Source organism: Rhamphochromis sp. 'chilingali', assembly GCF_963969265.1.
Source record: "Rhamphochromis sp. 'chilingali' genome assembly, chromosome: 21".
Classification (NCBI taxonomy): Eukaryota; Metazoa; Chordata; class Actinopteri; order Cichliformes; family Cichlidae; genus Rhamphochromis; species Rhamphochromis sp. 'chilingali'.
In genome coordinates this window covers 24954756-24963878 of record NC_137949.1, presented here as the reverse complement: position 1 = coordinate 24963878, position 9123 = coordinate 24954756, and positions in this window count along the sequence as shown.

Below are 9123 nucleotides of genomic sequence, written 5' to 3'. Positions count from 1 at the left end.
CTGAAATTAAAGCGAAATGACCGGCTGTGGAGACAGTTTGTCTGCATGGGAGGAAATCGTGATGCTTTACAGTAAAGTGACTCCTAGATTAACGCTCTTTTTTCTGCAGCTATTTGTTGAAACATGTAGAAATCTACTGTACTACGTGAAGCATCTTGTTAGAATATTTACATAAATATGTTTCTATTCTAAAATATTAACCATTAAATGACAACATTAACGCTGGTAAACTGTCAATCCCACTGAAAGACCAGTCACATTCAACTTAGTCCCCATATTAGCAGTCAGTAAATTAGAGCTTTTTTTAAGTGCTAAGTGCTTGATAAGTAATTACATCTCCTCTGAGGTGTGTGTCATTCACTGATTTGTTGTGTCAGAGTATGTTATGGTGCTTTGGTGCTGAGAGAGGGGCATTGGCATTTATTGGTTGATGGAATAGCCCACCTGGGATAAAAGCAGCCATGACATTTCAGCAGTGGAGCAGGGCAATTACCCCGGGTGTCAGCAGCAATAGAGCAAGCAACAGCCTTCTGTTGTAGTTCAGCTCATCTAGTCTTTGATTTGTACATAGATTTCTCTTGTTGGACATAAAAGAAAATCATTTTTTGTTGTATTTTTAGGCTAAAAAAATGAACAATTTAGCTGTATCTACTGCTTTTTCAGCATCATACCAAAAAAATATACATTTCTTATTTTTTTGAATATGTACTTTGCTAGCATGTGCAAAAAGGGGCTAGCTGTTTGCACAAATTTCTATTCTTCATGGGAAAAAAACAAACAAAACAAAAAACTCCAACATTAAACATAATTAAAATAAATAAACGTATAAGAAAACACAACATTAATATGTAAAAAAAAATTACAAAAAGTTTAAATAATTTAGTTTTTCATGGTTTTATGTTTGCCCTTCTCAGACGTGAGAAGGGTTTTTTATTCCAGCTAAAAAAATAGACTCACTGTAGAATAACCTTACTTAACCCTGACTTAAGGCTATGCCTCCGGAGGAGTGAATACATTTAAAAACATTAGGAGCCCAGGCAATTCAGGCATTTGACTATCTCTTGATAAGAAGCAAGCTGTGAACTATTGATCATATAAACTTTAGTTCCATATAAGGTCAAAAACAATTTCCCAGGACAAGTTACGGGATGTTTAACACTTTAATTGAACCGTATCTTTAATTTTTAAAATCTAAATCTTAAAATCTTTCACTTTTTGCAGTGTTTTCTACCTGTGATACAGATTAGACGTTACATTGTAGCCTTGCAAGGCCTAAGATCTAAATGAATAACCCTGGCTTTTTTGGCGACCTTTCACTGCCATGAAGCCAGGAATAAATACTTCCACTAATCATGGCCCCATGTTTCAATTACCTCCACATCATAACGCTGCGCTCCTCTTCCCAGAATTCTGAAGGTCATGGCAGCTTTTTACTACCACATGCTGTCTAGGACTTTTTGTGCTTGACCTTTCACTGTCTGTCACTTTGCAGGATAACACCAATCACTCCGATTGCATGTAAGGTTACAAAATGAAACCTTAGCTATATTTTGCATGGTATCCATGGTGTAGTGGTTTACATATTTACATCACAAATAAAGGTTCCCTGGTTTGGTCTCGGGAGGAGACACCAAACCTCTTTGAGGTTGCATCAGGAAGGGGATCCTGTGTAAAAAAAACATGCAAAGCTATCAGCTGTGGTGACCCCTTGTAAATAAAGGAGCTGCAAAAAGTAGCTTCTTTATGTTAGCCACACAGTTCACCTTCAGTGTTGAGTCTATCATTGACAGACTGAAAGAAAGACAAGTTAGCATGTTTTTTTAAAAAAAGCAGGAAAGAAAGAAGGCAACAGACTGATTGTGCCTGTGATGAGCTTTACTTGACTGATTCGCTCCTGACAGGATCTACTCATTAATCCTTTACATCTTGCCTGCGGTTATCATTACTAAGAAAATCGTAAGACTGTCTTCCCTTATTTTGACAGAGACACTTACTTTCATCTTCACTACAAGAGGAGAAGGAGACTTGTTGTTTACCAGCATCCCACCCACCTCTGAATTTCTGCTGTGTTTAGCAAGTCCTCCACTGAGAGACGTCTGGACTGACAAGCACCTCCTCTCTACTTTTGTTTTTGGAAAATGGGAGCTACAGCTTTATGCCCTGATTGCACCAAAAAGTCATGCATTTGAACGTGTGTGGATAAAATCAACGTTGGCATTAAAGCATTTTTTTTTAAATTAAATAAGCTGACATTAAGGTCATGATTCTATGATGCAAAGATGTAATCTTTTCATTTTACTCATGGCAAAAAACACTCACAAGCCAGGTTTAGTTTACCTCTCCTGCTAAATCCCTAAACTACGCAGTGGGATGCTGTTCAAGACAAATAACATCAATGAAGGCAAAATAAAATAAAATTTGATAATATGATTATTTTTCCAAGCGCTTAAAAGTACAATTTCACACTTATCTAAAGTATTGCGTTATCGGTCCTTCTAATGAGCTACACCGGCTAACCCAAAGAAATGTGCAGCTAGCTAGCTAACATTAAACTTCAGTTGAAGGGGATGCCATTAATGTTTACATCCTGTGGCAGTGTAACAAGTTGTCATCACAGTTAGACGCAGGTTTCCTTCTGCAGTTGGCAGATGTCGTTTGGGAGAAATATAACCCCTAAATGAAACTCACAACAAAGTTTGTGAATTCTTTTCTTTGAGTAACTGGGTCATTATTTCTGGAGAGAGTGATTGCTGCTAAGCTTTTAAAATGTTTTTCTTTTTTTTTTGTTTTCGGTGCTTGGAGCACCACAAGTCCATTTAGTTCCATTAAATTCAAGAGGGAGGCCGACATTTCTACAGCCAATATCTCAAAAAACTGGGAAACTCACAACAAAACCATATAGGTGCATAAATAGCAGAAGGAGTCAGAGAAAAATACAGTACTGTGCCAAAGTCTTAAAACCACCCCCCATTTCTTTTCCAGTACACCAAAAAAAATGGGAAATAGGTGCGATGACTTGTTGAAACATGTGCGAACATACATGGAAATATGGTAAAATAAGGCAAAAACAGAATTTGTAGACTTCTTGAAAGTCTTATGATCACTTTTTTCTTCAACACAGCCTGAGCCCCCTTTTTAGTTTTCTCGTAGTTCTTTAAACAATCTTCAGGAATAGTTCTTCAGGCTTCTTGAAGGACATTAAAACCTTTTCTTTAGATCTTGGCTGCCATTTGTTTCATATTCTGTCAAGATGGTCTCACTGTGCTTTAATAATATTGAGGTCCAGGCTTTGGGGGGCCAATTCATGACTGTGTCTTCCACTGTGTGTTTTTCTATCCAGATATGTGTTATGCAGTGCTGTGTAACAGGCAGGTTGCGGACACAAATGCAGAACCCAGGACTGTGAAGCAGAATAGAGCAAATCCCTCCCCCCTGAAGCCCCCCCCACCCCTCACTAGTAGAGAACACCTGTCGTGACAATAAACAGGGTGATGCAGAGAGTGAATACTCTCTTAATAAAGAGAGGATGGAAACAGGCGGGATCACAGCTGATAATAATCAAGGCAGACAAGACAAAGGAAGCAAAATTAAATATGGCGCACACAGGACAAAGACTAAGAAAATAAAACAGGAAGTTACTAAACACAGACTTGTAGACAGACGAGATGCACAGAAGACAAAACACAGAGTTGGTACTAGACCACCCATGGGAACATAAACAATAACAATAAACTGATCTGCAAGGCCAGTAACATTGTAGATCCATCCATCCATCCATCCATCCATCCATCCATCCATCCATCCATCCATCCATCCATCCATCCATCCATCCATCCATCCATCCATCCATCCATCTCCTTCCAGTTGTCTATTTCAGAGGTGCCTGAAGATATAATTTGAAGTTGGTCCTTTGCTAAGTTGTCTCTTATGTGTAGACACAACACTGGTTCATCTATTTTTATAATTTAATAATGTATAGCTCAGTGTTAAGTAACTTTGAAGCAAACAAAAAAACAAAACAAAAAAAACAAGCAAACTAACAAAATACAAACCTCTGAAAATGGTCAGAGAAAATGGTAAGTGAAAAGGCAGAATAAAGCAAGACTTTGAAAGACCTGAAGAACTATTGCTAAAGACAACTCTAAAGAACAAAGTCAGGAAGGAAAATGTAAAGAAACAAGGGGTAGCTCAAGACTTAGACAGTACTGTATGCAGATGTAATTTGGGGGCAAACTGTCCCCTAAAAAAACAGAACAAAACATGACTTAAGGGAAGTAATCATCACTGTAAACAGCTTCAAAGAGCAGATCCCATATGATTCATTCATTCACTGGAATTCATTCACAAATTCTGAGCACAGTCACTATAGTGTTTGTACATTCGGCATGTCAGGACTGCTGATCATTCACGGCGCACTCTGAGCATTATGAATATTCAGAGCAGTAGCAAAATGTCACCGAGCTACCCCATAACAATAATGGAGCTTGAAGTCTGCAGACAAGTGGGCATGAACTGAGGCGAGTTAATGAATGTAGCTGCCTCTACTTGATTACCTCGGATGACAAATGTTTTGAAAGACAACCGCTCTCTCTGGCCTCAGTCCACATAACACAATTTCTTTTTACTTTTTGTGACAATGCTGAATTCAACCAGAGGCAACACGAAGCAGGAAGGTTATTGTTTCACTTGTATAGTGTTTATCAGTCCAAAAATAATGATAGATTCCTACAAATGGACTTTCCTTTTGTTCACTTTGCAAAGTACCAATGATGCATTAATTTAAACAAAAACAGACGCACGATCAAAAGACAAGAATGGAAGTGTCCGTATAATACATAAAGCAAAATGAGGTAGAGGTACAGGCAGTATAATTCGATAAATGTCCAGCTCAAGCTCAAGTCGAGATATGTGGGCCAAAAACCACCTAATAAAAAAACTGTTCCTTGCTAATGCTAGCCTGTGTGACAGAAAATACTAAATGATGTCATTTGAAGGTCTGGCTTGCTTCAGGAATACGGTCCACTGGCTGAGTTTATTGTAAATATAATTTATACCTGACACTTTCTCGCGGTTCTGTCACAGGGAATCTCGAAGCTGGAGCATTACCGGGAGCTGGCGTCAGCCTAATTACTGGGAATAGTGCCTGTCAGGAATTTAGGGCAGGACCTGCAGTATGGAGCAAAGATTAACATAAAGAACGGCGAGAGAGATTTAATAGGATTCTCAGCTTTTTAAAATGACAGTTTATACAAGAAAATGCAGATGTAACATATTTATTCTGACAACAAATCAGCTCTATTTTATAGGCGACTGTAAAGCCTAAGACATGCTAATTCACTCTGATGTATATACACAGTCTCAAAGACTAACACGCACAAACACCATTTACATGCGACCAAATTTGCATATAGACAGACACACATTTCCCTGTGTCTTCTGCTTCATGCACAACCACAGAAAATGCGCGGGCTATTAGCCGTCACAGTGATCCAGCAATCATTTTAAAAGGGTTAACAGTGCTTTATATAATGGTTGATACCTACTTTGGGAAAGCAACTCTTTATGTAACTAATTAGCATATTTGGCTCTACTGTGATTGCATGCTGTGGCAAACTCAGATCCAGCTGAGGTCCTTCATGTGTCCACATCGAAGACCAGATGAGATCCACAGCGATTCTATGCTTTCTGCTCAGCTCAGCTGATCCAGGTCATCTGGACCTTTTACCGGATGGCCGAGGGCCAAGAAACAGAGAAAAAAAAAAACTAACTCAAACAGACCCACTATTTGTAATTTGAAAGTGAAACAGCTGTCGACCTTGCCAGATGTACTTCTCGAATGAGACGCTGTTTTAAAAGTCTGTCTTCAATTGACGTTTCATTGATAAATATGGTATATTTGGGGGTTATTTACAGGTTGAGTTAGCCAAGGTTTGCTGTTGGAGTTGGAGAACAAAATTAAATATTAAACCACCGCAGCATGCTGCAGGGCAAAACTCAGTTCATGCAGTAACAAAAAGCCTTTTTACGTACCCTCATCTTTCAGCCTCATTTTTTTCTGTTATTACTATTAGTTTTTGATTAAACTCATCAAGACAAAGGCGGACACTGAAGTCTGTCAGTCGTCCTTCACGTTTGCAACAATGAAGTGTCAGAGCAACTGAATACATTTAATCAAGTGCTACTTTGAGGTAAAAGTGCTTAATTATTTGGACATTCTTACTTACTTTACACTTTATTCAGCTTTATTTCCAGAAGACAACTATTGTAACTCTTAATCTACAACGACATAGACAATGACAGGGGGCACTTTAAAAAACTACTTCATGTGTTGTTTGATGAAAACTATACTAGTAATGGAAAGAAAAAAAATAAATAAATAATGCTTATTAATGTTTACTAATTGTTTAATAAGTGACTGGTATACATCTATGGACCCTATGTGGAAACCTATAAAACGATAATAAATAAGTATATTCCATTTAAAATAGCAAAAACTACAGAATAGTACCAAAGCTGTTTAGCACAATTTTTCGTCTGAATGAAAAAGTGTGTTTTTTAAACCAGAAAGCGGGAAAAGAGGATAAAAAAATGTCTAAAACTGGGGGAAAACAATTTGGGTAAATTTAACTGAATGACTAGGAAGGTTAAAAAATAAGGAAGAACAAGAAGAGGAAGCTACTTGTAATAATAGCTTTATTGTTCATCAAACAGATTAATGAAAAAAACCAGATTAATATTGAAAGTTTGATTTTCAGCAACTTATAGCTCAGTATGCTTGTAACGTTCCTCCAGTCTTTATTCCTTCAACATGGATGACAAGTACAAGAGGCAGTGAATGCAGGACAGAACGGAGGCGAATACACTCAATTAAACCTCAGAAAAATATTATGAACTTGAAATTAAAGTATAAATAGCTACAGGGGGTGCGGCAAAATAAATTCCTTCCGGGATATAAAATAGAACGTTTGCTGTTGTGCTGTGCATCAACCGTTCTGGATACCAATGAAAATAGATTTCTACATCAAAGAGGATTTTACATTGCACCTAAATGGATTCCCCTGCAGGGACAAGCAAGAGATGCTAAATTGCACTTTCCTTATTTCTAGTGTAGCATTAATTAGACATAGTGAATAATGAGCTGAATATATAAAATATTTCCTTGGTGCCATTGTGATACTGACCAAAGGAAAAAAAAAAGTAGAGTGTCGTGAGGAAGCCAGCAAAAAAAGTTGAAGGCTTTAAACCCAGCATTTGGTCTAAATTATGGGCTTTTGCCTGCTCCTGCGTCTGCCTATAACATGTCTCAATAAAGCCCGCTTTGCTCTTTGACTAGGGATGCCATCTGCCACTGTGCATAAATAAAATCAAAGAAGCTGTCCACCGTGATCTGCATTGGATTTAATGTCGTTTCAATAAAAGTAGAAAAAGACGCATAAACATATGAACATGATGCAAGACAAAATGTCTAAAAATACAACTTTAGTCATGCACTGATTTTTAATTAAATCTTTAGTTCCAGCACATTAGGCCTCACTGAAATACCTCACTGTTCGATGGATACAAATTTAAACCGACATTTACTGTAACCAGAGGATAAAAGTTATCATTTACTGGGAATATAGGAGGTGAAATCTCTCATAAATGATTGCAATTAAGTAAGTCACACCCTTTTATAACAAAAACACGTGTTCTAACATAGTCAGTATAATATACAGAATAAAATACTCCATGCAGTATTATAATAATATTGGGAAGATGATGCAATAATGGAGATAAAATGCATATTAAATACGATCAGTTTGAGAGAGTTATTATTCCACAATGTAATGTTTAGTAGAAGTTGAAGTGTTTCATTAATATTCAGTTTGACAATAAGTAATCATAACTATGTGATGATTTTGTATATGTATTTAACCTTATGTTATGAAAAACTACTAGTTCATACTACATGCAATTAATGGATTTACCAGGGAACTACTGCATGTCTCTTTCCATCATTTGGTGGAAAGTTTGCATCATTTAGAGAAATATCTCTTTTTTATGTTGGCTTATAAGATAAAACCTTATATTTATCATTCCACAAAAGCAACGGTGCTATTATTTGGTTGTAGCCTAAAGAGTTATAGCTTTGCCCTATGAGATCCTTGAAGCCCTCTTAACTAAATGTGTTTGTATTTTTTATGTTTCAGTGCCAACCCCTATTAGTATCATGTCACTAAGTGCCCTTGACTCCAGTCAAACAGTGCCGCGCCTGTCGGCGATGTCTGGGTTGTATTTACAGTCTCCCTCCCTAAAATGCAGCTTTGTACAGTACTGAAAAGATCAAATAAAAAACTAATTTGACAGATGTTTAGTTATTCATCTGAGGTCAGCTAAAGAAGATTGCGAGTCCCTTGCTTATCTGCAAAACAACTCCTTATAATATTACTGAAGAATATATACTTACTGAGGAGACTATGGTAGAATATTCAACAGAATGTGAACTGAAATAGTCTGCATGGTTACATTAATGGTACAATGTCATATGCAGTGTAATACCCAGTGCTGTATTACAGTAATATTGGCAAGAGAGTGTGTAAAATATAGTTCCTATGTCTTTCTGTGATGACGGCTCTATTTTACACACATGACTACTTATAATTCTTTATAATGTCACATTAGCTGCTCTGTGAAAGTCGTGTGTGGGTGGCTAAATCACACAGGCATTATATTGTATGAGCAAGTTCATTAAACTATTAAACACTACTTTCATGTCATTAAACTCGAGAGTGAAAAGTACTCTTCAAATATATTTCACAGCGGTGGGGAGGTCTGTTTTTTTTCCCCTCCCAAGTGTTTATCAGTAATTTTATGCATTACGTGATCGCCTGTGCATGTTTCTGCTCCGCTATTATGCTGTAGTTATATTGCTAAAGGCCAGAGGAATTATAGTACTTACATTTTATTAAAAACTACAGCACAGAGTGTGGCCCCCCCACACTCCCTAGCAGATCGTTACATGGAGAAACCTTTGGAATACAAGCGCGCTGATCCACACAGGTATGCACACGGGTGTTCACTGCTCGTAGACCCAAATTACACCTTTCTTGGCTGCTACTTCGAAGCACATCTGTCCTGCGTGCT